At 42.9% G+C, this 26,391-nt stretch overlaps 1 protein-coding gene across 4 annotated transcripts in view; it reads left to right on the forward strand.

Moving 5' to 3' along the window:
- Positions 1-6,873: 6,873 nt before the first annotated feature.
- Positions 6,874-26,391, forward strand: part of AXIN1 (axin 1) — a 345,962-nt gene continuing 326,444 nt past the window's right edge. The window contains exon 1 of one of the 4 annotated variants that reach the window (XM_069210655.1): positions 6,874-6,959. The gene's annotated coding sequence lies outside the window, so the exon portion shown is untranslated. The remainder of the gene's footprint in view (positions 6,960-26,391) is intronic. The other 3 variants (XM_069210657.1, XM_069210656.1, XM_069210658.1) reach the window with 3 other exon arrangements.

Here is a 26,391-nt window from a genome sequence, read left to right on the forward strand (position 1 = left end):
TGAACATCGTAGTGAGAGCCTGCTGCAGTAATTGAAACATGCATTTTGGTGTGCAGTAAATCAAAGCTTATCTGAAGTATTCAACTCATTTATATTCTGCTTCCTGAATATCGTAGTGCAATGCATTTTAGTATGCAGTTAATCAAAACTTATATCTGTCAATGAATTCTTTGCTTATATATATATAAATAGATGCTTCTCATTGCTATTCTTATTCTACTATTGTTAATGTGCTAAATGCCTACATTTTACCTGCAATTCTAGTAAAGCTAAATTGTATTTATAATTGGCGTGTGGTCCTTCATTGAGCGTCCTTATTGACTTATACCGAACAGGTGTCAACCAGTCACCTGGATAAGACAGCCTCTATGGGATTATAGCCATTATAACATGAAGGAAGGATCCTGCCTTGCATATTTAGGTCCTCCAAATTGCGAGTAAAAACCACATGGTCTATAATTGATATCTACCTTGCCCCTTGTAAGTAGGAACATTACTAATGGGCGGACTTAAAATGGCCCACACATTAACTATGTCAAAAGGAGTAAGAAAAGACACTAGTTCAGCACTATGAGGATCAGTAAAGACAAAGGATTCTGACTTTAAATCCTCTGAGTTTACAGGCAACCGCACATTGAAGTCACCGGCAGGGCAGAGATGCAACACATGCCCAGAACAAGCCATATCATCTGCTAATTCTGAGATACATTTAAATAAAGGGTGAAATCTGGATTTGGGAATACCAGTAAAATGGTTATTATAAAAACGTACAACATACAAAGTTAGAGCTAATTTAAGCACTATAGCCTGAAAGCTGCTGTAACTATGCTCAACAATAAAAATGTCCCACTAAAAGCAGTACTAACCCAAAATGCCAAAACCCTAATGCACACCCAGTGCATGAGAGAATAGCACGGACACTAAAACACTAGAAGCCATCAACTGTAATGGTAGTATCCCACGTTTTGTGAAACAAAATAATATCATATCCCCTGATGAAAGATAACCAATCAGGCAGGACAACGTTTGATATGAGGCCAGCCATATTCCAATTCAAAATTTTATGGGAGTCAATATCTGTACCCTTAGGATCGCTACTAGTGTGCTCTGAGGTCCCAGGATTAGCACCATATATGGTAAGCATAGAGGCCATATTGGGCACGTTAAATAAAGAGTGCATCATTGTCTCACCCATAGGCACCGCCACAGTAGGCGGGCCACAATTATTAATAACTCCAATGGGCTCATGTTCCTCCAGGGACACCGGAGTGGTAATGAGGGAGCACCATCTGAGTCAGTCTACCTGTTCTAACTCAACAAATGCAGAAAACATGTTAGAGCAAGCAATACTACCCGATGATTCTGGGAGATGGGGGCACAAAGGGGCGGATGATGATTTATAAAAATACCCCAACTGGAGGGTAACAACCTTAGTCTCATCAGTGCTGCATTATTCTTTATCAGGCAATGTGTATGTCTCTCGTACACAAGCAGGCCTACGAAAATTTACAACACAATCCCCCCTGATGTTTTTTTGCAGAGTGACCCAGCCAGCCAACTCACCTCACCATAATCATCTCATTGGGCCCCAGGCATTAAAGCGTTTAGGCACAAATAACAAATGGGCAACCTTGTTCCTTAGTTGCTCCAAGGACTCCTGCTGGCCCAGTTTGAGCGACAGGACCTCGGCCAAGATTAGCATGTAGGAACAGGACAAAGGCTGAAGGCTTAAAATAATTTGAGACAGTGTAGCTTGATGCCCATCACCACAGGTAGTATCAAAAGGACGTGAACTGCAAATGTTTGAGGTGTGTTATTAGTAACAGGCACTACTCTGGTTTGCCCCTAAGCCCCAGAATTGAAAGGACACCAATTGCTATCCCTACCGGGCACAAGTACATCACTAGAAACATTCTGAGGTGGTGCCAGTCCAGGATCACTCACATGCTGCTGCGCAACTACCAGCGGGGTTCTGGGCTTGCCATCACTAGCTACGAGAGGGAGACAATTTGATTTACTGATTAACTGACCCTGAAGGCGGTCCAAACAATCAATTATAGGTTTGAGTTTTTCTTCAAGAATATGGCCAATCCTCACACAAAACAATTCAGTCAATGAAATGTCCGAGAGCAAAGGCTCATCAGTCTGCGAAGCCATAGACGGTTTGAAAGGGCTGGAATTAGGATCACGTGTGCTACGTATATGCACTGGCTGCTGAATCCAAGAAAGCAAATTTTCTTGCTGGGAGGGGAGCACAGTGGCTGTTTCCTTTTTACAGCTACTGGCTTGCTCCATTCCCTTGTACGCTTAACACTAACAGAGGGGACAGGCTACAAAGGAGAAAAAGAATTAATCTGCTCAGGAATAGTCTCAGGAGCATCCTTTGCAACTGCAAACATGTCAGTTCCAGAGCATAAAGGTTGACAGAAATCTCCGACTATGTTAGCAGAAGTGGCATTATTTACAGTGACAACATTACTGACATCAATTATAGGTGCAGCCAAAGTCACACCAGAGTCCATTGAAAGCCTGCGCTCGTCCAATTTGATCTCATTTGACACAGTACCAACAACTCTTTCTAAGATGCTATCAATAGACACAAAGGGGCGTGCAGGAAGAGCCCACTCATCATCCTTGCGCTTTCCCATAGCAGCACCTTACCAGCTGTAAGGCAGAACAAATAGCACAACACAGAGGGGCAAAGAGATGGGGGCCAGCCTCGTCCAGCTGTGGACGGGCGCAGACAGACCAACTCTTTGCCCTAGCACGTCCCATGCAGCGGGAGCAGCTGGTTCTCCTTATGTGCCTCTGGGCGCGAATGGAAACTGGCAGCCCTACGCTTGCTGCTGAGAATGGTAGGGATTGGAGTTCAGGCTCCCCTGGTTCAACGATGGTGCGTCCCGCGCAGCTGGAACAGCCAGCTCTCATTATGCACCTCCGGGTGCGAATTGAAACTGGCGGTGTTCTGTCTGCCGCTGAGAATGCTGGGGGTTGGAATTCAGGCTCCTCCCAGTCCAACGATGGCGCATGGTGCTGTCATTATTTCACCTCAGCATCCCTGTGCGGCCACTGATTTATTTGAAAGCGGCAATCCTGGATCTCTAATGCGTGATTTTGTGGCCCCTCTGTCAATCAAAAGCTTATCATGTTTCGCAGTATGCATTTTTGTGCTGTTCGCTTCCATTGGAAATTGGAGGTCCTAGAGATTACAGGGCACATTAGGGTCTCAGGTCCCGACCGTCATATTGTACCTAGAAATGGATTGCCTCCTTGTACAATCGTTCCTCCCATCATTTGTCGGGGCATTACCTTAGGTGCAAGCATTTGCACTGGTTGCAAGGGAGAATGCAAGGTCTGCTGAGGAATTTGCTGGTAGCACATCGGTGTCCGTGGCTGTAATTGTGCTGCCACTTGCTGCATAGGCAGGTGCTGTTGACCTTAAGAAGCCTGAGGACCATAATAGGTGCCTTGTTGTGGTTGATATTGATACTGCATATTGTTGTCTTGCTGGGACTTCCAAAAGCGACATTCCACTATAAGGTGTCCTTTCTTCCCACAATAGAAAAATGTCATATTTCTTTTATCTCCTCCTCACATTTGGCCACTTCCTCTACCCATACCTTGTTGTTGTTGTAATTGGGGATGGTGTGGGTATGAAACTATTTGTGCCGCAGTCACCAGAGGCTGTATATAATGGTTGCGGTGCCACCACTGGAGGGACCATAGGCTGAATTGCTTTAGTTACATTATTCGCTCCCATACCCCTTCATTTTTTACCAGCTTTTCTAACTTTTGAGCTGCCAGCTTAGCAGCATCGCATTCATACATGTCTTTCTCCTTCTTCTCTTTCTCATCTTCCTTTTTCAAATAATGTAAAATAATGCCTTGTATCTCTGCCCAGTTCTTAGTTTCAATTGCTACTTCAGCATCTAATTTATTTTGTATGTCTTCAGGCAGACTATTCTTGACAATGTGAAAAAACATCCTAAAGTTCTGCGGGTTGAATTCCCCCATCTCCATCATCCCCATCTTTTTCATCCTGTCCATAGATTCTAAAACTGTCTCATCTTTTCCCATGGTCGGACTCATCAGACCTCCCACATCAGGGATAGCTGGATACCTTACTTTCGGCTGATTCCATACGGCTGCATGTATAGTATTAAATTTGCCACCATCTCTGCTATTACTTGTTAATGCAATCTTATTGTTTGGGTGCCCTGTTGGTAATATATGGTGAAAAACAGAATTAACATAACCTCCTACAATGCTGGCAAGGAGGCTCTTCACATTCCCTATAGCCAAGACCACGCCTGCTGTGTGTTGTTCAAAGTTGGCTAACCGTTTAGATGCTCCTTCTAGTAGTAATGGTAATTGTTTTTGTAAGTTCTCCTTACCCATGTGCTGCCATGAAACATATACAGGAGGACTGCTGTCCAGTTCCACGTTGTATCAGTGGTAGTACCTTCAGTGCTCTTTTACGAATTCCTTGGAGGTGTCTACCATCATACTTTTCTGCGTACTATTGCCAGACACGTAATGAGTCTCTCATATATTCGTAATCCCATCCTGAAGGTCCCGGAGGGGAGGCAATGGAGATAGTTCCTGGGGCCTGGCATTTCATACCTAAGGGGTCTCCTGGCTGGCTCCACTAATGTCAACTCTGAACAGTTTTCGGCCCTCTACCCTTAGAAATTATCACAGTCTTCCGCCTTGGGTTCTCAGGATAATCTTTAGTTCATGGCTGGGAGACACACTGTAGTGCTGCATGCAAAGTCACATACAAGGGAGAGACTCAAAGATAATCTGACTGCGTCCAATATGTATACACTTCAACAGGCATTAAATACAAATAGCTGATGCACATGTTACAGTCAGCAAGCACATCTGTTTGTCATTTGAGTTTTTTCTCAGCCTCTAGCTTTTTTGTAAGTGACGCCCTACACTCCCTGGGCTGGGGGTATTCTGTTGCGTCTAGATAAGATAACCTGTTCTGATTCTGGAAACTGTTTGTGTTCTTTCTCTGCCTTGTGACTATCTATGTACTGAAACTCAGGGTGTAGCATATACTTTAAGAGTTTGTTTTCACGCTCATTTGGTTGAATAACACAAAATGGAGTCTCTTCACAAGATGGAGTTAAGGTTCTGTTTCCTATCTCCACACAACCAATGTTAAGCAAGCCCCTGACTCAAAGTCCTCTGTAATTATTGGTACTGTCCACTCTGGGTATTTGGCAACAGACAGCTAAAAGTCTGTAGGTGACACCTAAAAAACACAGAGATGCATTAGCAAAAGGCATATAGGCATTACAGAAGTAAGAATATGGAAAAACATAAGGAAATACTGCTGCCGGACAGCAGGTAACTTTACTTTAAAATAAAACATCCATCACAGTCCAGTGACAGAAACACATTGATGGTGGGGTGAAAGCAGTTTTTGATGGCAGACTAGGTTAAACCTTGTACATCCCCAGACTTGAAGATCCATTTAATAATGAAAGCAGACACTGGAGAAGCTTGTGTCATTGTTGCAGTTATTTTATATCACTAGACAAAATATCTTGTGAGCAGCGATGTCTTCTACTGAACATTAGCAGATTAGCAGCCTGAAGTAAACTGTAAGAAATTTACAACACGACTGTAAAACCTAGGTATTACCTAGCTGCTATACCAGCCAACGTGCAATTAAAGAGGAGTTAAATGAAAGGTCTAGGCTCGTTCGGGATTGTTGGCGTGGCTCCGGTTGCGAGATCCATTTAGTTGATGAGGTGAAAATTTTGGATTTCCATGATGTGTTAGAATTCTGTGTGTTGTACTGTTCACAATAAAGTAGGCACTGTTTCTTTCCCCTTCCAAGCCTATTGTTTGCTAACATCCCCTAGTGGTATGAACATCTGTTTTCTACTGAATTCCTCAGTCTACTTTATGATGCAGGCTTGTCACTTGATTCTTGTTTATTTAACACTCAGGGTTCACTGCCAGGCAAATTGTGAAAATATTATTCAAATACCCTTTTCACTTATCTAATTTTGTATTCCAGAATTGAATCTATTGGCAGAAAGAAATAGGGCAGAACAGGAGTCTGTCAATAATTTGTTTTTGCAGTTTTATATAGTGCAAACTAGAACTTGACCCCGGGGCATTACAGCACTTTACATGAGCAATAGATTACATTACATGAGTATTTATTTTTTTAGCCATGGGCCGATTTGACTGGAATCACAATTATTCTCTCCCACTAAAAGAAAAGGCCCTTTCATTACAAAAAATGTTAAGACCTGAGGATTAAATAATATGCTGTTTATCTGTGCTAAGAGTGGTGAATAATACGCACTGTCTACGAAAACAAACTAAGTCCAGCAACACCAAAGCCCCTCAGAAGTATGGGTGCCATGCACAAGGTCAGGCTCCATGAGAACTACATCCTGTCCCGTCAATCATGCAACATAAACTTGACATGCAAGGAAGCAGCCTATGTAACAGCGGGGAGCTAATCAAACCAGCGTGATAATAAACAGGCTTGCTGTTGAAATGGAAATATTAAAGTGCAGACACTGGCCATCTCAGCGTACCTGTTTATTGATCAGAATGCTACTTTCAAGTAAAAGCGCTGAATCTTCCGGGTACTTTCAAACTGAAAAAGTGCTGATATTAAGTACACTGCCCGTTTAAAGCTCTTTAAAACGACAAGTGCCTTAAAGAATTGACACTCCACTCCCGCTTATCAGTCGTAATTCTGTGTTTCGTACTATGACGGACCGAGCTGCCCTTAATGCTCCAATCCTAGCACATCTTACATATTAGTGGTACCGCCCATTACCAGACGACTTCCATAATATATTTAGCAACACGATTGGATGTTATGCTACCCGGAAGTGTTAATGTTACGGGCCAATGACGTCCGTTAAAAGATCAACAACGGCGGACGGCATTCAGGTTGAATTCACGGACGGCCCGTGTAAGTAAGTACCAAATAGGTTATCACTAATTTCGAAGGGAGGAGCTCCCTTTTCATTTTCCCTCTCTTTCTATCTCTGATCTTGGGTAAAAAGTGATATCCTTCCAGGGATAGTTCTAGAACAGGAAAGCTTCACGCTCTCATTTCTGCTAAGGGGGGGCCTGTTGTTGTTACTAAAACCCAACTTTTATGTTCCAGGCTCCCTCTGAAATCGAGGCAGTCTGGCACCCACATTTCGCCTGCATCCTCCCGTCTACGCTCAAGAAGGTTATGCCCCCACCAAAAAAAACGCCATATTTTGATAGAATATGTATGGATGGATTTGCTCGTAGCTGGGTTCTCAATTGATAAGAATATAGGGGCAGAGATTGTAAATTCTCTGCACTTTTGACCCAATCATGCCTGTCCATACAACCTCCAGTCGACTGTCGGTTCTGTAGTCATCCTTGTAGTAATATTTTATCACATGGCTTTTTTTTTTTAAAGCCTGCCACTTTAGTATCCACCACGCGCATTATTTTGCTCATTGCACGATGACCAAGCGCTTACATTATTGACGTCCTACTCTTAATTCATACTTTTTGGGTGGAGGGTCCCCAACATTTGTGTTATATTAAGTGGGAGATCTTTCTGGAGGACTATGGTGCTTAACACCTTACCCTTTACATGACTATAGTTATGGCTCCTAAAGGACAGGTGAGATGTATTCATGTTTTAAAATGTGAATTGAAGGGTTGTGCCAAAGGGTTTGATGTGTTTTTTTTTTTTTTTTTGTTTATGGTTTTTATTAACCAATAAACCTTATCTGTGCCTAGTAAGGGGTGAAGCAATCTAATAAGCATGCTGCAGGCCATCCTCTTCACGTTCTGTGTACAGGATAGTTTGGAGAGTAATAGTGTGCATGCACACAAGTAGGTACAAGCTTTGCCAGTTTTTGTCTCGAGAGTCTTAAAAGACCTCTGGCCGACCAAGACACCTGGGTCAATCTTTCAGTGGCTTCTCCACCTCTACGTTGTCTTTGATAACTCACGCAGTAACACCAATGAATGTTGCCTCTGGATTGAAAAGTCTTCGATGGAGATCAGCAATGGCACCCCGTCTGTAAGACGTACTTTGGAATTGTGATCCATTTATATTTGTATGGCTTGGCCGTTGTAGCACTACCCTCGACTTGATTGGGCTAGAAGGTAATTGTTGGAAGACGACTGTATGGTTAGCAAGCAGCTCTATGATGGAGCCTCTGAGGTAAGAGCGGGGCTTGACTTCTTTGGGGAAAAAAAAAAATACCAACTGGCAGCCTTTTTTTTTATTTTTTATATTTTTTTTTTGCTAGCCATAACATTGGGGATAATTCTACAGTTGACGACTGCAGGATATTGGCATGAAATCCTGGGAAACATTATTTGGCATATCTTGTTGCGATATTACCTCGCTATCCCTCTCAGTAAATGCAAGAACTGTAATACTGGATTTGCTATAAAGAAAAAGTTCGTATTTGTCAATTTTTAGACATATGTAGGACCCGAAAACCGCGTATTTTCCTTTCTGCATATATAAATCAGAAAAAAATCCGTCTTGTTGGAAACTCAATAATGTCAGTCTTGCCTTTAAAGCTAATATCTATGAACGTTGACTGCAGAAAAAGGGACGTTTCCCCAATCAAGTTTAAATGGGTAAATACATTTAAAGCTCATGTATTTGTTCAGAGACCCTTATCTTTCCAGATGAGCATATTTTTGTATTACATATGTGGTTAATGTCAGAGAAGGTAAAACGTTATCCAAATGCTAATGTAAAAAGTTATACAAAGGCTAATGCACATTCATTAGTTTAGTATGGCAGGTGTACTGGTTTTACCTTAATATTGCAAACACAGGTTAAATGTGAATAAATACTGGTAAGAAGGGCACACATTTAAAACTGATAAATACAGACCGAAATGCAAAATAATAAATATACTAAGCCTACAAGCCCTAAAACTACCGTGATCAAGGACTGATCTATTAAGGTATTGGCACAGGAGGACTCTGTGTACACGAGGGTAGATAACGCTCTTTGATGACTGTGGCAGTTCACAACCCTGAACTAGGGATAGATATCCATTTACTTCTTGTTTGTATTGTGCTCTGAACTGCAACTTTTATATTGAAATTGAGCATTGGCCAGCCGCTATTGCAGACTTTTGTTAAAAGCTGTGGCTTAACAGAAGCCATATTTGATTGTGGTGTATTTTACAACGCACTTGTTGATGTTCATTTTATCATTTGCAACTGAAAATCCATCTTAAAGGAGCCATCTGATGAGTGAGGTCACTGTAAACCTCAGAACCCTAGCTGATATTATCAAACAATAAAAAAATGCCTATTGTTGGCGATTTTTGGTGCTGCAGAACTGGGCACGATTGTTAATGATGTAGAATTGTGCAAAAAGAACAGTTCTTTTCATTGCATGGTCCCTTTAACATGCTTCTTTTGACAGGTATGTATACTGTTTTTAATGCAGTATAACATAACAGTGACCGGATGTAGGAAGGTAGCCTCTTTCTAGCCTTGTTACCCCCACTTTTGGCCTGTTTTTGAGTATCTGTCAGGATGTTTTTACTGTCTCACTGGGACCCTGCTAGCCAGGGCCCCAGTGCTCATAAGTTTGTGACCTATATATGTTCCCTGTGTGGTGCCTAACTGTATGACTGAGGCTCTGTTAACCAGAACCTCAGTGTTTATGCTCTCTGCTTTTTGTAATTGTCACTGCAGGCTAGTGACTCATTTTACCAATTCTCATTGGCACACTGGAACACCCATATAATTCCTTTGTATATGGTACCTAGGTACCCAGGGTATTGGGGTTCCAGGAGATCCCTATGGGCTGCAGCATTTTTTTTGCCACCCATAGGGAGCTCAGCCAATTCTTTCACAGGACTGCCACTGTTGCCTGAGTGAAATAACGTCCACGTTATTTCACAGCCATTTTTCACTGTACATAAGTAACTTGTAAGTCACCTATATGTCTAACCCTCACTTAGTGAAGGTTAGGTGCTAAGTTACTTAGTGTGAGTGCAGGGACACTATTACATGTGCGTACTACACATAGGTCACTACCTATGTGTGGCGTCACAATGATAACTCCGAACATGGCCATGTAACATGTCTAAGATCATGGAATTGTCACCCCAATACCATTCTGGTATTGGGAGGACAATTCCATGATTCCCCCGGGTCTCTAGCACAGAACCCGGGTACTGCCAAACTGCCTTTCCAGGGTTTCCACTGCAGCTGCTGCCAACCCCTCAGACAGGTTTCTGCCCCCCCTGGGGTCTAGGCAGCCCAGTCCCAAGAAGACAGAACAAAGGATTTCCTCTGAGAGAGGGTGTTACCCCCTCTCCCTTTGGAAATAGGTGTGAAGGGCTGGGGAGGAGTAGCCTCCACCAGCCTCTGGAAATGCTTTGATGGGCACAGATGGTGCCCATCTCTGCATAAGCCAGTCTACACCGGTTCAGGGATCCCCCAGCCCTGCTCTGGCGTGAAACTGGACAAAGGAAAGGGGAGTGACCACTCCCCTGACCAGTACCTCCCAGGGGAGGTGCCCAGAGCTCCTCCAGTGTGTCCCAGACCTCTGCCATCTTGGATTCAGAGGTGTTGGGGCACAATGGACTGCTCTGGGTGGCCCGTGCCATCAGGTGACGTCAGAGACCCCTCCTGATAGGTGCTTACCTCTTTCAGTAGCCAAACCTCAGTTTCTGGCTATTTTGGGTCTCTCCTCTGGGCTATACCTCAGATAATGAATGCAAGAGCTCAGAGTTCCTCTGTACTTCCCTCTTTGACTTCTGCCAAGGATCGACCGCTGGCTGCTCCAGGACGCCTGCAAAACCGCAACAAAGTAGTGAGACGACTACCAGCAACATTGTAGCGCCTCATCCTGCCGGCTTTCTCGACTGTTTCCTGGTGGTGCATGCTCTGAGGGCTGTCTGCCTTCACCCTGCACTGGAAAGCCAAGAAGAAATTTCCCGTGGGTCGACGGAATCTTCCCCCTGCCAACGCAGGCTCAAACTTCTGCATCACCGGTTCTCTGGGTCCCCTCTCATCCTGACGAGCGTGGTCCCTGGAACACAGGAGCTGGGTCCAAGTGTCTCCAACAGTCCATTGGCCCTTCTGTCTGAATTTGGTGGAGGTAAGTCCATGCTTCCCAAGCCAGATAGCAACCCTGTGTACTGCGTGATTTGCAGCTGCTCCGGCTTCTGTGCACTTCTCCAAGGATTCCTTTGTGCACAGCCTAGCCTGGGTCACTAGCACTCCGTCCTACAGTGCTCAACCTGCTGAGTTGGACTCTGACGTCGTGGGACCCTCCTTTTGTGACTCTGAGTTCACAGATCTTCTAAGTGCCTGTTCCGGTACTTCTACGGGGGCTCTCTGCAACATCCAGCATGCCGTGGGACATCTTCCATCCAAAGGAGAAGTTCCTAGCCCTTTTTGTTGTTGCAGAATCTTCGGCTTCTTCCACCCGGAGGCATCCCTTTTGCACCTACATCCGGGGTTTAGTGGGCATCTGCCCCCCCCACCCCCCGGACACTTTCATGACTCTTGGACTTGGTCCCCTTCTTTTACAGGTCCTCAGGGCCAGGAATCCGTCTTCAGTGCTTTGCTGGTGCTTGTGGTTCTTGCAGAATCCCCTATCACGACTATTGTGTCTTTCTGGAGTAGTAGGGTAGCTTTACTCCTACTTTTCAGGGTCTTGGGGTGGTGTATTTTGGACACCCTTACTGTTTTTCTCAAAGTCCCAGCGACCCTCTACAATCTCCCATAGGTCTGGGGTCCATTCGTGATTCGCATTCCGCTTTTGGAGTATATGGTTTGTGTTGCCCCTAGACCTATGTCTACCTAGTGCATCCTATTGTGATTCTACATTGTTTGCACTACTTTTCTTACTGTTACTTATCTGTTTTGGGTTTGTGTACATATGACTTGTGTATATTACTTACCTCCTAAGTGAGGGTATTCTCTGAGATATTTTTGGCATATTGTCACTAAAATAAAGTACCTTTATTTTGAGTAACTCTGAGTATTGTGTTTTATTATGATATTGTGCTGTATGATATAAGTGGTATAGTAGGACCTTTGCATGTCTCCTAGTTCAGCCTAAGCTGCTTTGCCATAGCTACATTCTATCAGCCTAAGCTGCTAGAAACACCTCGTCTACACTAATAAGGGATTACTGGACCTGGCACAGGGTGTAAGTTGAAAAGTCTTTGTTGCTTGTAAGTACTGTTTATTTTCAGTGTAATCTACAATAATGCAGAACAGCCAAAAATACCTCCGCCACCGTCGCCCTTCCAACCGTTTCTCCCCTCGTATGTCGAGTCTCGAATCCTTACAAGACTAGACATAAGAACTGAGAGAGAACCCAACATATCCTTCCCCTTAACACATACAAAGTTACACCCAAACATTTACAAAAACACGTAACACATTTTGTTAAACTAAAAGTACAAAATCACGGAACTTCGTAGGAAGCCTCCTATTCCTAGTTGAGGATTTCCTTTTAATGTCCATCGACTCACATTCCTTCTTAATAAGACCTTCCAAATCCTTGTCCTTCCGTGGGTCATTTCTTGCTTCTTGATTTACCTTGGTAGATTCCTTCAAAGATTTGTTCAAAAGTTCCACATCACAAGCCAAGGGCAACCTCTCCTTATTCCACCAATTGCCATCTTCCAATTTAACAGCATTTTTACAAATTTTGATGACTTTCTTAGGATAAGAAAATCTAGATTCACCTTTCTGAACAATGCGGGCACTCTTGATATTGACATAATCACCCAACTTCACACACATTGTTTTTCTAGAATCACCTTTGTATTTATTCTGAGCAGAAATCCTTTTTTCACTCACTTTCTCAATCAATCCCTCATCAACTCCATTTTCACCCATCCACTTCCTTTTCAACTTAGTTCCAGGAGCTCTTCCCTTCAATAATATAAAAGGAGACACACCAGTATCTGCATTGGGTGTGGTCCGCACAGCCCACAACAACTTTTTAAGTTCATCCTTACAATTTAACCCTCCAGCTTTGGCCAACTGCATATTCTCTTTAATCACTCTGTTAAAGCGCTCAACAAGACCATTACTCCTAGGATGATAAAGTGAAGCCTTAACATGTTTAATGCCCATGAGCACCAGAAAATTGAGAAGATGTAAATTGACTACCGTTGTCGGTAAGTATCTCATTAGGAATACCCTCTCTGAGAAAAACAGATTCCAAAAATTCAATGATCTTATGCGCATTATGTACTTTCACCAACTTAAACTCGGGCCAACGACTATAAAAGTCTATTAACACTATACCATACTCCACTTGCCCACTGAGCAAATTGACAGGTCCAATCAAATCCACTGCAACCTTACTCCAGGCTTTCCCAGGCACTTCAATAGCTTCAACAGGGGATGGCAGGACAACCTGAGACTTGTCACTGATAGCACAGGCCAAACAATCTCTCACAAAGTGTTCTACATCTCTGTCCAGTCCAGGCCACCAGAAATCCTCTCTTATTCTCCTTTTCATAGCCCGCATACCTATGTGTCCTTCATGTCCCAAGGATAATACTTTGTATCTTAAATCCTTAGGTACAACCATTGCATCCGCACGCATCAACACGTTATTTACAATAGATAACTCCTCAAAAACATGTTTGTATACTTCACACTGTTCAGACTTGCACACAGACCATCCCTGTGCTATGCCCTTCATGACCTCCTTCACTTGATCATCACTTCCACACGCTTGCCTCCACTCATCTTCCGTCACCGCACCACCCAATTGAATCTCTATAGAGCATACCAGGACATCCTCTTCTTCTGGTTCCTCCTCATCTGACTCATTCTTGCAAGGAAGACGGGAAAGAGAATCAGCAAGTGTATTCCTTGCACCCGGAACATATTCCACATGAAAGTTATACATTTGTAATCTGTACTGCCACTTAGCTATTCTGGGAGTGGCTCGATGCGCACCAGAGGTAGAAAACAATTGCACTAAGGGTTTGTGATCCATCCTGACTGTAAAGTGCACACCCCACAAATACGATTTGAAATGCACAATGCCCCACCAACATGCAAGGGCTTCCCTTTCAATAGTTGAGTAAGGTTCTTCGGCACCTCTCAGACTATGTGAAGCAAAGGCTACCACTTCATCCCTTCCATTTTTCTTCTGCATTAAAACAGCACCTAATCCAAGTTGACTGGCATCCGTCATTATTACTATTTCGTCCCTTGTGTTAAAAGACTTCAACGGAACTGCCATTGCTACTTCCTTTTTAATGGCTGCAAACTCCTGTTCACACTCCAAACACCAATCAAATTTGACATTTTTCTATAAAAGAGATCTGATTTTATGAGTTTTACTTGCACAATTAGGAATGAACCTTGAATAAAATTCAATTAGACCCATGAAGGATCTGACTTGGTCTTTATTACTAGGAGACTGAAAATCTTCAATAGCTTCAACCAACTTTTTCTTTGGTTCCACTCCGCACTTAGAAATTTTATACCCTAGATAATCAATACTAGATACACTAAATTTACATTTGTTTGCCCCTAGTACAATCCCTTTTTTATTCAACAAAGATAATACCTGTTCCATTCTTTCATCATGCTGTGCTTGATCCTTGCCAAAGACTAGAATGTCATCCTGGAAAGCAATTACACCTTCCATACTTCCAAATAAACTATCCACCACCCTTTGGAATACCGCATACGCTGAAGCTAAACCAAATGGCATGCGCCTAAATTGGATCAAACCTTCCGGAGTAACAAAAGCTGTCAAATGTCTGGACTCAGGATGCAGATTAATTTGATGATAAGCCGATGTCATGTCCAACAAACTGAACACGCTGGCCTCATCTAGAATGGATAGAATTTCAACAATGTTAGGCAATGGATGGCAATCCACCCAAATTTGTGCATTGAGGTCACGTAAATCAACACACATGCGAATAGAGTTATTGGCTTTACGAGCAATTACTATGGGGGCCACCCAATCCGATGAATCCACCCTCTCAATTATGCGTTGATCACATAATCTATCTAGCTCCTTTTTCAACTCTGCTCTCAACGCTAAAGGTACTCTACGTACTTTATGAACCTTGGGAATTGCATTTTCCTTTAACTTTATCTTGTGTGCAAATCCCTTGAACATACCAATTCCTTCTTTAAAAACACCTGGAAATGCATCGACCCACATAGAACTAATAGATAACACCTGGTTATAATTCTTGCTCAGTATAACTTGTTCGGGGTTATTGGGATCTAACAAAATACCCAACTTTCTTTGGTCTTCCCAACCTAAAAGACATGTATCATCATTAGCTACATACACTACTCCCTTAGTCACATTACCTTGGAAACTCAACTCGACTTCACGTTCCCCCAAAACTTCCACTGGTTTGCCACCATATCCCACAGGCTTGATGCTAGACTTCCTGAGCCCAACATGGCTGAAGTTTTCCTTCCACACGTTTTGACTCACAAGTGTATAAGGTGACCCAGAATCGGCTACAACAATTATTTCACGGCCATTAATTGACAATTTACAGGTAGGCCTTTTAGTGTTGTTAAGCATAACAACATCACTCTCATTAGAACAACACACAACAGTAAGAATTTCGTCATCCTCATTAGAGGAAGAATTAGATCCATCCAAATTGTCATTGTGTAACTTAAAAACCTTGTCCCTTGAACTGGAACTTGATATGTTAACAGCCCTACACACCCTAGCAAAATGCCCAACTTTGGAGCATTTTGAACATTTTTGTACCAACTGCAGGGCAATTACTTGCATTACCTAAATGGGTGGAACTACCACACCTAAAACATTCCCTTTTCTTGTAATTTTCCTTCCTAACTGATGTTTCAGCTTTGGCAATTGCTTGGGATTTGTTAAATTTCTGTTTGATTATAGCTACTTTCTGATGAGAATCTTTCTGACTAGTTATATTTATCTGTTGCATATACGTTCTTGTATTCTCGATTCTAGTGGCTATCTCCACGGCCTTTTCTAAAGTTAAATTCGGTGTAGACAATAGTGTCTCTTGAACTTTCTTATTATTGGTTTTCTCGGCAAGTTGATCTCTAATCATTTCATCCTCACATGCCTTGTAATCACAGGAAACCGCTAACATTCTTAAAGCCCCCACATAGTTAGCTACTGGTTCACCAGGAACTTGCACCCTTTTATAAAATTTGTCTTTCCATAATAACATTTTTACACGATCTAAATCTGTTATCAAGAGACTTAATGGCAGAAGCATATTCATCAATACCGCCATCACCTTCACCCACATCTAATGCAACAGACACCTGTGGAATGTGTTTTAAAATTTTGCGGCCCTCTGGACCTAAACAATGACGTAAAACAGCAAACTTTTTCCTATGAGTAAAGGAGTCACCATCAATGGCATCTAAATATGCCTCGAAACCTTCTTTCCAGGAATCCCAATCTGCTTCTGATGAAACAGGATCTGGAGAGAATACAGGAGGAGGAAGAATGGATTGCTGCATATTAAATGTAACCACAATAAATGTTAATTAAAATTAAGCAATGAGGAATCGTGTAAAACACAAAGATATGCGTGTCCTGTTAATTTTCAAGACACACTGCGCAAGGTATGCGTGTCACTGCAGAAAACAAGTTGAAGGAGAACAATTTAACGCTACTATACTGCTTGAAATGCTTGGAAAACTTGGAAACAAGTAACTTGCAGAATGAAGGCACTTTCCACTTAGTAACGTCAACAGATGAAATGACCGGTTCACTCGTTTCCTGGCGTCTCCGTTGCCAGGAAACAAAGTAACTCATAAGACGCGTATTCAGCGTCTTCGTTGCTTAGCAACTAAGTTCCCAAACGCCGGCGCGTGACGGGACACGTGAATAACAACAGGAGGAGGCGCGCGCTGGATCCGACACGCGCAGAAACCTCCCCGTGACAAACAGCCCAAAAATCGATGAAAATCAAAGAAGACAGATTGCAGGCTCCTCGAAGAATGGAGACGCAGAGACTCCCCTCAGCAGGATCAAAACACTGAAGGCCGGTTGAAGACGCCGCGCGTTGAACTCCTCAAAAGGTGCACACGTAGGTCCAGCTGTCCTGCAGTCACTCGTCGCCAATGAGAAGTCTTTGTTGCTTGTAAGTACTGTTTATTTTCAGTGTAATCTACAATAATGCAGAACAGCCAAAAATACCGTCGCCCTTCCAACCGTTTCTCCCCTCGTATGTCGAGTCTCGAGACCAGGTTCTCGAATCCTTACAAGACTCGACATAAGAACTGAGAGAGAACCCAACATAAGTATCACAAGGTACCCATTATAAGCCAGGCCAGCCTCCTAGACCGGAGAATTAAATTCAGGCACTTTTTACAACTACTTTCAGGGTGAACGTCTGATTGTCGTTCATTAGTTTGGGTACACGCAGCAGCTTCTAAACCCAAACTAAAATGCGTTTTTTTTTTTTTTTTTTCAGCTAACTTCTTGATCTGTAATTAAAGGTTAAGCATTAAGCTGTGCTAAATTATGCTTTTGTGACTTTACACTTATCTTTGTTTCTTAAACATTTTTGTATAGATTTCAGAACACAAAGTGATGATTTCCACCATGTTCTTCAGAAAGATTCCGATTTCCTCAGGGCTAACTGTTAATTAACATGGTGGAAGCTACAGGGCTGCAACAATTGAAACAGTTGAAGTTGCACAGTCCCTTAATAAAGATACTTGCAAGGTGGTTGAAGACTGACGCATCAGTGTGCCTTAGCCAACAGTTTGTGCACGATTGTGTGATAAGATAAAACATTTTATACCTGGAATGACGTGCAAACTGAGCTTTCATTGATAGTGAAAAGGTAAATGAAAACCCTAAAACTTTTTTTTTTTTTTTTTTTTTTTTTTTTTTCTCCCTTCAAATTCTGTATGATTTTCAGGTGCCTTTATGGTATAGGAAGTGGTTGAGGGTAAGGGAGTTTCTTAAACCTCCAACGCCACCATCAACGTTCGATGAAACAGAACAAAACGATTTTCAAAGAAGCTAATACGGTAGTCCCGAAGAAAAATTATAATGTGTGTACAGACATTTATGGTCTTTGTATATCAGGAGACGCAAGACAATTCTGGTTTCATGCCAATAAACTTGATAATAAAGGGAATTCAAGAAAAAGCAGCATGCTGTGGACTTTGCACAGGAAAGCTGTGGTTCCACGGTTGCGGGGCACTGTTTGTTGAAATTTATTATTAGTATTGATTTTATTCTTGTCTGCTAAAGATTGGATACCCACAGCATCAATGCTATTCTCTCCTTTTACCTCCTTGATATGCCTTATCCGATGTACTTTTTTCCCCCGTATCACCCCAAGGATTTATCTTCAATACTGGTAATGTATTTATCTACATTACAACACTTGGTAGTGGGTTGGAGGGAGGGGGAGAGGATATTGTCTTTATTAGTCTCGGTTTTGATTGTGCCCCACAGGTTGCTTGGGCATGGGAGATTTATATGTAGTAGTGGTGGTAATGATGCTATCAGCCGCACCAAATGTGTATTGCTTGTCTACACTACTAATACTGCACTCACTAATGTTCCTGATGTAGTATATAGCCACATCATATTACATTTTTAATGGCTTACTAGTTTCACGGGGACTACTCTAAAAGTCTCTGTTTTCTAAAGATGGGTTTTCTACTGTATTGATGCTACACTGCCCTGCATCTCCTGAATTGTGGTTTTACTTCTGAACTTCTCACATCCGGATCCCTGTCGGTGATTTATCAGACACATGAGCGCTGTTTTCACCTCCCCTATCAAAGGTTGGGGGATGAAGGAAAATGAATCAGAGGCTATTTAATTGTATTAACACTGGTCTTGCGTGAACTCCATGGTTTATGGGTGGAGGAGGGTGATTTATATGAAGCAGTAGTAATAATACTGTTCTCAGCTCCACGCACTGGTTAATGGTTTTCCATACAGTTAGTACTTCAATGCCCATATCCATTCTGCAGTCTATAACCACTTCATTACATGGTAACAACTTTATTGGTTTCACAGGGACTTGTAAAGAGGTCTCTGTGCTGATATCCTAAAGATAAATTGGTTGCATTGTCGATGCTGCTTTCACCTGCATCTTGTGAATTATTATTTATTTACTGAATTGCCCTTAGTCTATCCCCTCAATGATATTTTCTCAATGTAAGTAGTGTTCCAACCTTCATAGATAGCAGGTTGTGTTGTGGTAGGTAGGCACTTTGAAGGCTGTTATTTTTTTATTTTATTTTTTTCAGATTTGGTCTTGCTTGTACCCCATGGAATGCAGGGGTGAGAAGGGTGGTTTATCTCTAGCAGCAGTGGTAATCCCTCCCATAACCATATCTTCTAGGTATTGCTTTTCTACTCTACTAGTATTGCATACCCCTGGGCAGTGCATAACTACCTCATTATGTTTTAATGGCTTTATTGGGTTCACAGGGATTAGACAACAGGTATGCAGGGTGATTTTTCAGAATATAATTTCATCGAGACAGACCAGCATTAGTCAGAATCATTAATTATCGAATGCATAATCTTGTGTTTGCTGTTATTTTTGAAGCCAAGCACATTTTGGAGCCCCATTGTGAAAATAGTCACGCTTCACACTCATCTTATACCAAATTGTTATGTGAATAAGCAACATACTTCACAAAAAATAGGAAGCTGTGCTGCATAAAATCACGTAATTTTTTTTTTTTTTCTTTTGTTTTTTTCTTCCCCCGGACATCATTGGTATGGATTAAATAAAATAAAATGCACAGCTAAAAGCGTACATTGCCAAGCTGGCAAAAAGCACTGTGCCAGTCCATCATTCTTGTCCATCTAATTTTGAGAGCGTACTTCTAAATTACCTATTTTGTGTTGATGTACTTTACTTAGTGATTCATTTTGTATTGCAGGGTTGTTTAGGGTATCTTCATGGGCTTCACTCCTGCATGCTAACCGCTGCAGTAGCAAATAACTTACCTTAGCATCTTTTACTCAAGTGCTATCTTCTGTTGGAAAAGCAAAATACAAAGGTGTTATCGTATAATGCCCTTTAGTGATACACAGCTTTCTAATTTGGCCGTTCTACTGAAGGGACCTGTTATACAAACCTTTGTGAATGTTATCTCATCCTTATTTTGTACACAATGATTCTCGTTAATCAGATGCCTACCTTTCTTCAAATCATTGTTGTCTATATGAATCTCATTATACTTTTAGAAGTGGGACAGTAGCTGGATGTTGTTCTTGATGACATGCACATCCTATTCCAGGCTAAGAGGCTAGTTCATGGACTGCTGGGGCTTGTGCAGCTGTGTGCACGAGAAGCGCGAATATCAGTGGCATTTTTTTTTCTTTTTTCAGTTTGTACATTTACCCTATGAGGGCACCTTATAGAATGTCAAGAGATACCCCGTCTAGCACTCAGCAGTTTCCAGGATGGCAACTTCTGTTTGGAGAATGTAATTTGGATGGGGCCTAGCTAGCTTGTACCGTGGCTGTTATCATGCAGCTCTTTTCAGAAGTAGGATGCCTCCCCACATATGGGGAAGGTTGACTGAGCTGTCTAGGGCTCTTAAAGTAAACTGTGGAATTCCTTCCTTTTATACTCAACAACTGAGACAAATGACAAAATTGTTCCCCCAGCTGTGAGGTATTTGTAGAATATATGGGAGATAAGAACTAGAGAATTGTTATAATCATGTGTTTTTAATATATTGGTCTTAGATTATATTTATTCAGTTTAACAAGTTTTAATTGATTGGAGTCAAAATACAATGACCTAATACTTTTATATTTAATATTCTGGGATTTTAAGATTTTAAGAATAATGCTTGTCTTGCTCCATTTTCCACAACCATGTTTTATTCAGGACTCTTAAAGTAAACTGTGTCATCTATTTGCCATTTTTTCTTTCTTATAACTGACATGTTGCACAATCATGTTATGCTTTTTGTATTGTCTACTTTTATGGCTTCTAGCCGAAATAAAGTTAATATTTGATTTGGACTGAGCTGTGGTCGCCTTGATTTGTACCCTCTGATGGGAGGGGTACTCAACTCTGTGTGCTGGTGCCATACCTTAACTGTAGAGTTGGAGAGATGGGGCATGTTATTGAAAATGCCCAGAAGACAGTCCATGGTGAGGAAGCAGAACTGTTTCTTTCCCCATTACCGCAAATTACCAGAAAGGGTCTTGTGACAACAGGGCTGGTAACTGAGCGACTGCTGAAGTATTGTAGGCCCTGAAGGTAATGCTAGCTGCACTGTGGACCATCAGTCTGCAGCACCGTATAGGGGATAAGGCTATATCTGCTGTGAACATGTGGATCTGCAAATTGAAAGTTAAGATGACTGCTACCAAAGCTTCTATGGCAGCAATGTGCCACAGTCTCCAGAAGGTGAAAACACAGACAAGTGTGTCTGACTTTAACATCTGGGCTTATGTGGACTTTACAAGTTGTTTCAGGAGCAGCGTTCTACTTGGGCTGGATCGAGGTCCTAGACAATGCAAGGACCTTGAAGGTTCTGGGTCAGGTCACCCTTCCCATGATGAGGATGCCATGGAATTAGAATAATGTGGGGAGGTAGAGGTCAATGGCACTTACTCGGATAATTGACGGCAGGGAGGAGGGTACAGAGGCAACAAGTTTACCACGCTGGGCAGGTGGGAGGGGCAGTGGCAGCACAACGGACCATGGAGGGCAGAGAGAAGGGGGGCAGGGCCAACAAACTAACCATTCTGGATAGGCAAGAGTGACTGGCAATATACCAAACCAATAGTACAATCATACATGCCAACAGACCCGACTCCGGCATGGAGGGCAACAGTGAGACTATAATGGCATAAACAACGTCAATGGAGGGAATGTGGAACGAGGTCCGAGGCAGCAAGATGACCACACTGGGCAGGTGGGAGGGCCTGTGGCAGTACAGAGGACCCTGCACGGCAAGCAGAGGTTAGTGGCAGTACAACGGCCATGGTGGGCAAGAAGGAGCGAGCACGGGAATGCACAAAGGATTAAGAAGGAAGGGTTTGGGGCTGGATACAGGCGGGAGGGCAAGGCAAGGGGCTTCACAATAGACCACGCAGGGGGAACAGTTGCAGTACAACACAGCATGGAGGACAGAAATGAGTGGCAGCAAAATGAGCCACTCCAAAAAGATTGGAAGGAGGTATAGAGGCATGGAACTAGCACAGGCAGGGTGGAGTTGACAGGGGCAGCCATCTGACCATGCTAGGTAGGTGGGAGGGGCAGTGGCTGCTCAGCGGAAGACTCGGTCTAGAAAGGAGGTGCCATGTCATGTCACTGGAACATGGTGGGCAAAAAGTAGGGGCAGAGGTTTCCACACGGAGGGCAGGGGTAAGGAGGATAGGGGCAGCAAGCTAAGCACAAAGGCTAGACAGGAGGGCAATGATGGGGCATATAATTGGGCAATGGGGAGCAGGAGGAGGTGGCAGGGATTTTAAGCTCAATGGAGGGCAGTGGCAGCCCATGGCAGTTCGGGCTGGACTGTTCCCATGAGGAACAGGGTCAAGACTGATTTGCATACAGCTGGGTTCTGACTGGGGTGGCATGGTGAGCAAAAGAATTGATGGATTAAACCCAGATCTGTGACTGGGGGTGAATGTTTGATTGGTTGGTTCTGCAGTCTGTCCATCATTTGTGTTTTGCTTTGCTTTTGCTGCCATAAGTGCGCCGAGTATGCCCAGACGTGGGTCCTGGGCTCACTATGCCACTGGATTCAAGCTTGCCTGGCTGATGAAGGGTGAAACCCTGGAACCGGTCCCAGGATGTTTGTTTCCGGTCCAGGGAGGAACTGGCCTGGCAGTTTGGGCTGGACTGTTCCAATGAGGAACAGGGTCAAGATTGATTTGCAATCGGCTGGGTTCAAACTGGGGTGGCATGGTGAACAAAAGAATTGATGGATTAAACCCAGATCTGTGACTGGGGGTGAATGTTTGATTGGTTCTGTATTCCGTCCATCATTTGTGTTTTGCTTAGCTCATCGGACCATGCAGGGCAGGAGGGAGAGGGCTGGTGCATGGTCTCGGACAACAGAAGTTAGGGAGGAGGTGGATGGGGCAGCAAGCTAACTGTTCATGACAGGTGAGAAGGGCAGTTGCAGAACTGCTGCAGCGAACTGAGTAGGGGCACAGACTTGCACAATGAATGACAAGGGAGGGGAGCAGTGGTTGCAATCTTAGGGTGGTTGGAACCCCCCTGTGCATTGACGGGTATTTTACATAGTTTAAAAAAAAAACTAGACATTCACTGGAAACAAAAAAGTTACATGGACGTCATAGTTAAGAAATAGATTTTTTTACAAACCCAAAAGTTACAGGGTCGTTATAGTTGGGTTCGGATTTTACATGCACAAAACCATAGAAATTCAGCTGTTATAGTTGGTTATTTCAAGTAACTGTTACTCTTACCCTAAGGTAACTATAACTCTCACCCTCGCCATGCACTGCTAATTACCCCTGATATTACATCACTTAATGCATCTTGTATGACATAATTAATAAATATCACTATAACATTTGCAGTAAAATTATTGATAAGAAAACTGTGCATGGTGGGGTCACGAGTTATAGGTACCTTAAAGCATGAATTATAGTTACTTGAAATTACTGCAACAGCTGAATTTCTTTGGGTGTAACATTTGAACCTAACTAACGTCCCTGTAACCTTTTGGTATTTTAGTGAATATATGTATGTGTGTGTATATAAATGTTCGATGGCATGTGTAGCTGCAGATAAACATGCTATGCATTATTCCGCCATATAGTGTTGGACTCAGAGTTTTACACGTTGTTTTTCTTCAAAGAAGTTTTTTCGGAGTCACGGGATCGAGTGACTCCTCCTCTCGGTCATACTCTTGCTCCGGGATTTAGAATCGGAAACTTAATCGTCAGTATTGTTTCGATCATGTTTCCACCTAGCCTAGAACCAGTAGTACTTTCGGAAATAAAATGTTGCCCTTCTGGGCGCGTGCGCCCGACTCAGGCCTGTTCGGGCCTAACACGTCAAAGCCTGATGGATCAGACTCCATTTCGATTTTGTCCCCAATGCCACACAAAATTTCCCTACACAGAATAATACCTTGTTTGTAATCTGCGTCTTTCTCCCGATCACAAAGAAGAAGATTGTGAGGTCTGTCAATTGTTTCAATCCAAGAAGACCCTGCATGATCGGAGAGCCAGAAGATTGGAAATGGCATCAAAGAGTACAGAACATCTCAACATCATGGAGGTAGAACAGGCGCAGACAGCGGTTTCATTCAGATACACCGACTCCGAACAAGGATTGGAAGAAGATAGGCCAATCATTGCTGGTCAGCACATGAGTACGTCTGTCCCTACCCCCATTTATAAAAAAAAAAAAAAAATCATCAAAGGCCTTGGGTACACCACTGCCACAGAGCCATGGTTTGAACCGAAAAAAAGACTTTTGTCGACCAACTTTCAGGTTCCGCGTCGAAAAAGGCCACTCCTCCGTCTGTATCAGAGTCTAGTAAATCCATTAAGAGTTGTACTTTGGACTCGAGCAAGCATCCTCACTCCTCGGAGTCAAAGCCTTGACGCCCTGCTTCGGAGCCGAAACAACCGGCTCCGTTTTCGGAACTGAAAAAACTACCATCTTCAGAGCCGAAAAAACTTCTCATTTAGAAGAGCAAGGACTTTAGAGCCATCTTAAACAAACAGAGCTCAGAATCATTGCATGTACAGTCTTACAGACCTTCTGATGAGGACACTGAGCTTCAACCTATTCTTGAGGTTATGGATGAAAGACAATCCAGGATTCACATCCATAAAGAGACTGGCAGAATAATTACTGCACCTCCTCTACAAACCAAAAGGAATCTGGCCTTTCAAGAATAATTAGACACTGCTCCACCACCAGCAAAAATTTATAAGCAAAAGGAGAAGCCAGTACCTGCCCATACTGCTCCCCCTCATTCACCACAACTTTCTTTTTCACCTCCACCACCTTTGCCTTCACCGACTCATTTGCAATATTCACATGGTGATGCGGTTGATCCTTGGCACCTATACGACCCAGATCCTATTCCTGACAATGACCGTGATTTATACCCTTCTAAGCCTTCTCCACCAGAGGACACTATTGCATTCATGCAGGTTGTTTCCAGGGCAGCAGCAAATCATGGGGTGCTTATGCACACTGAGCCCCTAGAAGAGGGTTTTCTCTAACACTTTATCTTCCTTGCTCTCAAAATGTCAATGCCTTCCTATGCTACCCGGCATGGTTAAACATGCAGATCAAATATTTAGTGAGGCAGTCAAAGACAGAGTAATAACTCCACGCATTGATAAAAAGTATAAACCTGCTTCTACAGACCCGATTTATATTACCCCCCAAGTTCCTCCAGATTCAGTGGTAGTAAGTGCGGCTAGAAAAAGGGCTAATAGCCAATCAGTCCCTTCGATGGTGGAATCTCAGCAATTTAATGAAGGGGCGGTCATTTCAAGACCCTATACTTCAGACCACAATAACAGATGCATCAATGATAGGTTGGGGAGCTCATCTCAACAACCTTACCATTCAAAGGGAATAGGTGTCAAAACAGCAACATTTTCACATAAACCATTTGGCATTATTGGTTGTGTTCCTTCCCCTAAAAATATTTCAACCCCTTCTTAAACACAAGATTGTTCTGATAAAAACAGACAATATGACAACTATGTATTACCTAAAGAAACGAAGCGGGACATATTCATCTCAACTGTCCCTTATAGCCCAAACAATATGAAAATGGGCAATTCACAATCACGTTCATCTATTAGCAGAATACGTTCCAGAAATACACAATCAGCTAGCGGATCTTCTAAGTAGGACGCACCAACAGACACACAAATGGGAGATTCACTTTCAGGTACTTCAAAAGTGGAGCATGCCAGAAATGGACCTTTCCGCAACAAGCGAAAACACAAAATGCCAAAACTTTGCATCCAGACACCCACATCTCTAACCAAGGGCAATGCTCTACGGATCAGCTGGCCAGGGATATTTGCTTACGCTTTCCCCCCTCTCCCCCTACTTCCCTTGCTGGTCAACAAGCTACGTCGGACCTCTCTCACCATGATACTCTTAGCCCCAGCGTGGGCACGACAACATTGGTACACAACACTCCTAGACCTGTCAGTAGTACCTCACTCCAAACTTCCAAACAGACCGGATTTGTTAACACAAAACAAGGGACAAATCAGACATCCAAAACCCAGTACTCTCAACTTAGAGATTTGGCTCCTGAAGTCATACAATTTGGATAGTAAAAACTTCCATTAGATTTGCATGGAAGTTCTCAAACAGGCACGAACACCTACAACTAGGCAATGCTATGCTGACAAACAGAAAAGATTTGTTTACTACT

Source organism: Pleurodeles waltl, chromosome 10 (genome assembly GCF_031143425.1).
Source record: "Pleurodeles waltl isolate 20211129_DDA chromosome 10, aPleWal1.hap1.20221129, whole genome shotgun sequence".
NCBI classification, from domain to species: domain Eukaryota; kingdom Metazoa; phylum Chordata; class Amphibia; order Caudata; family Salamandridae; genus Pleurodeles; species Pleurodeles waltl.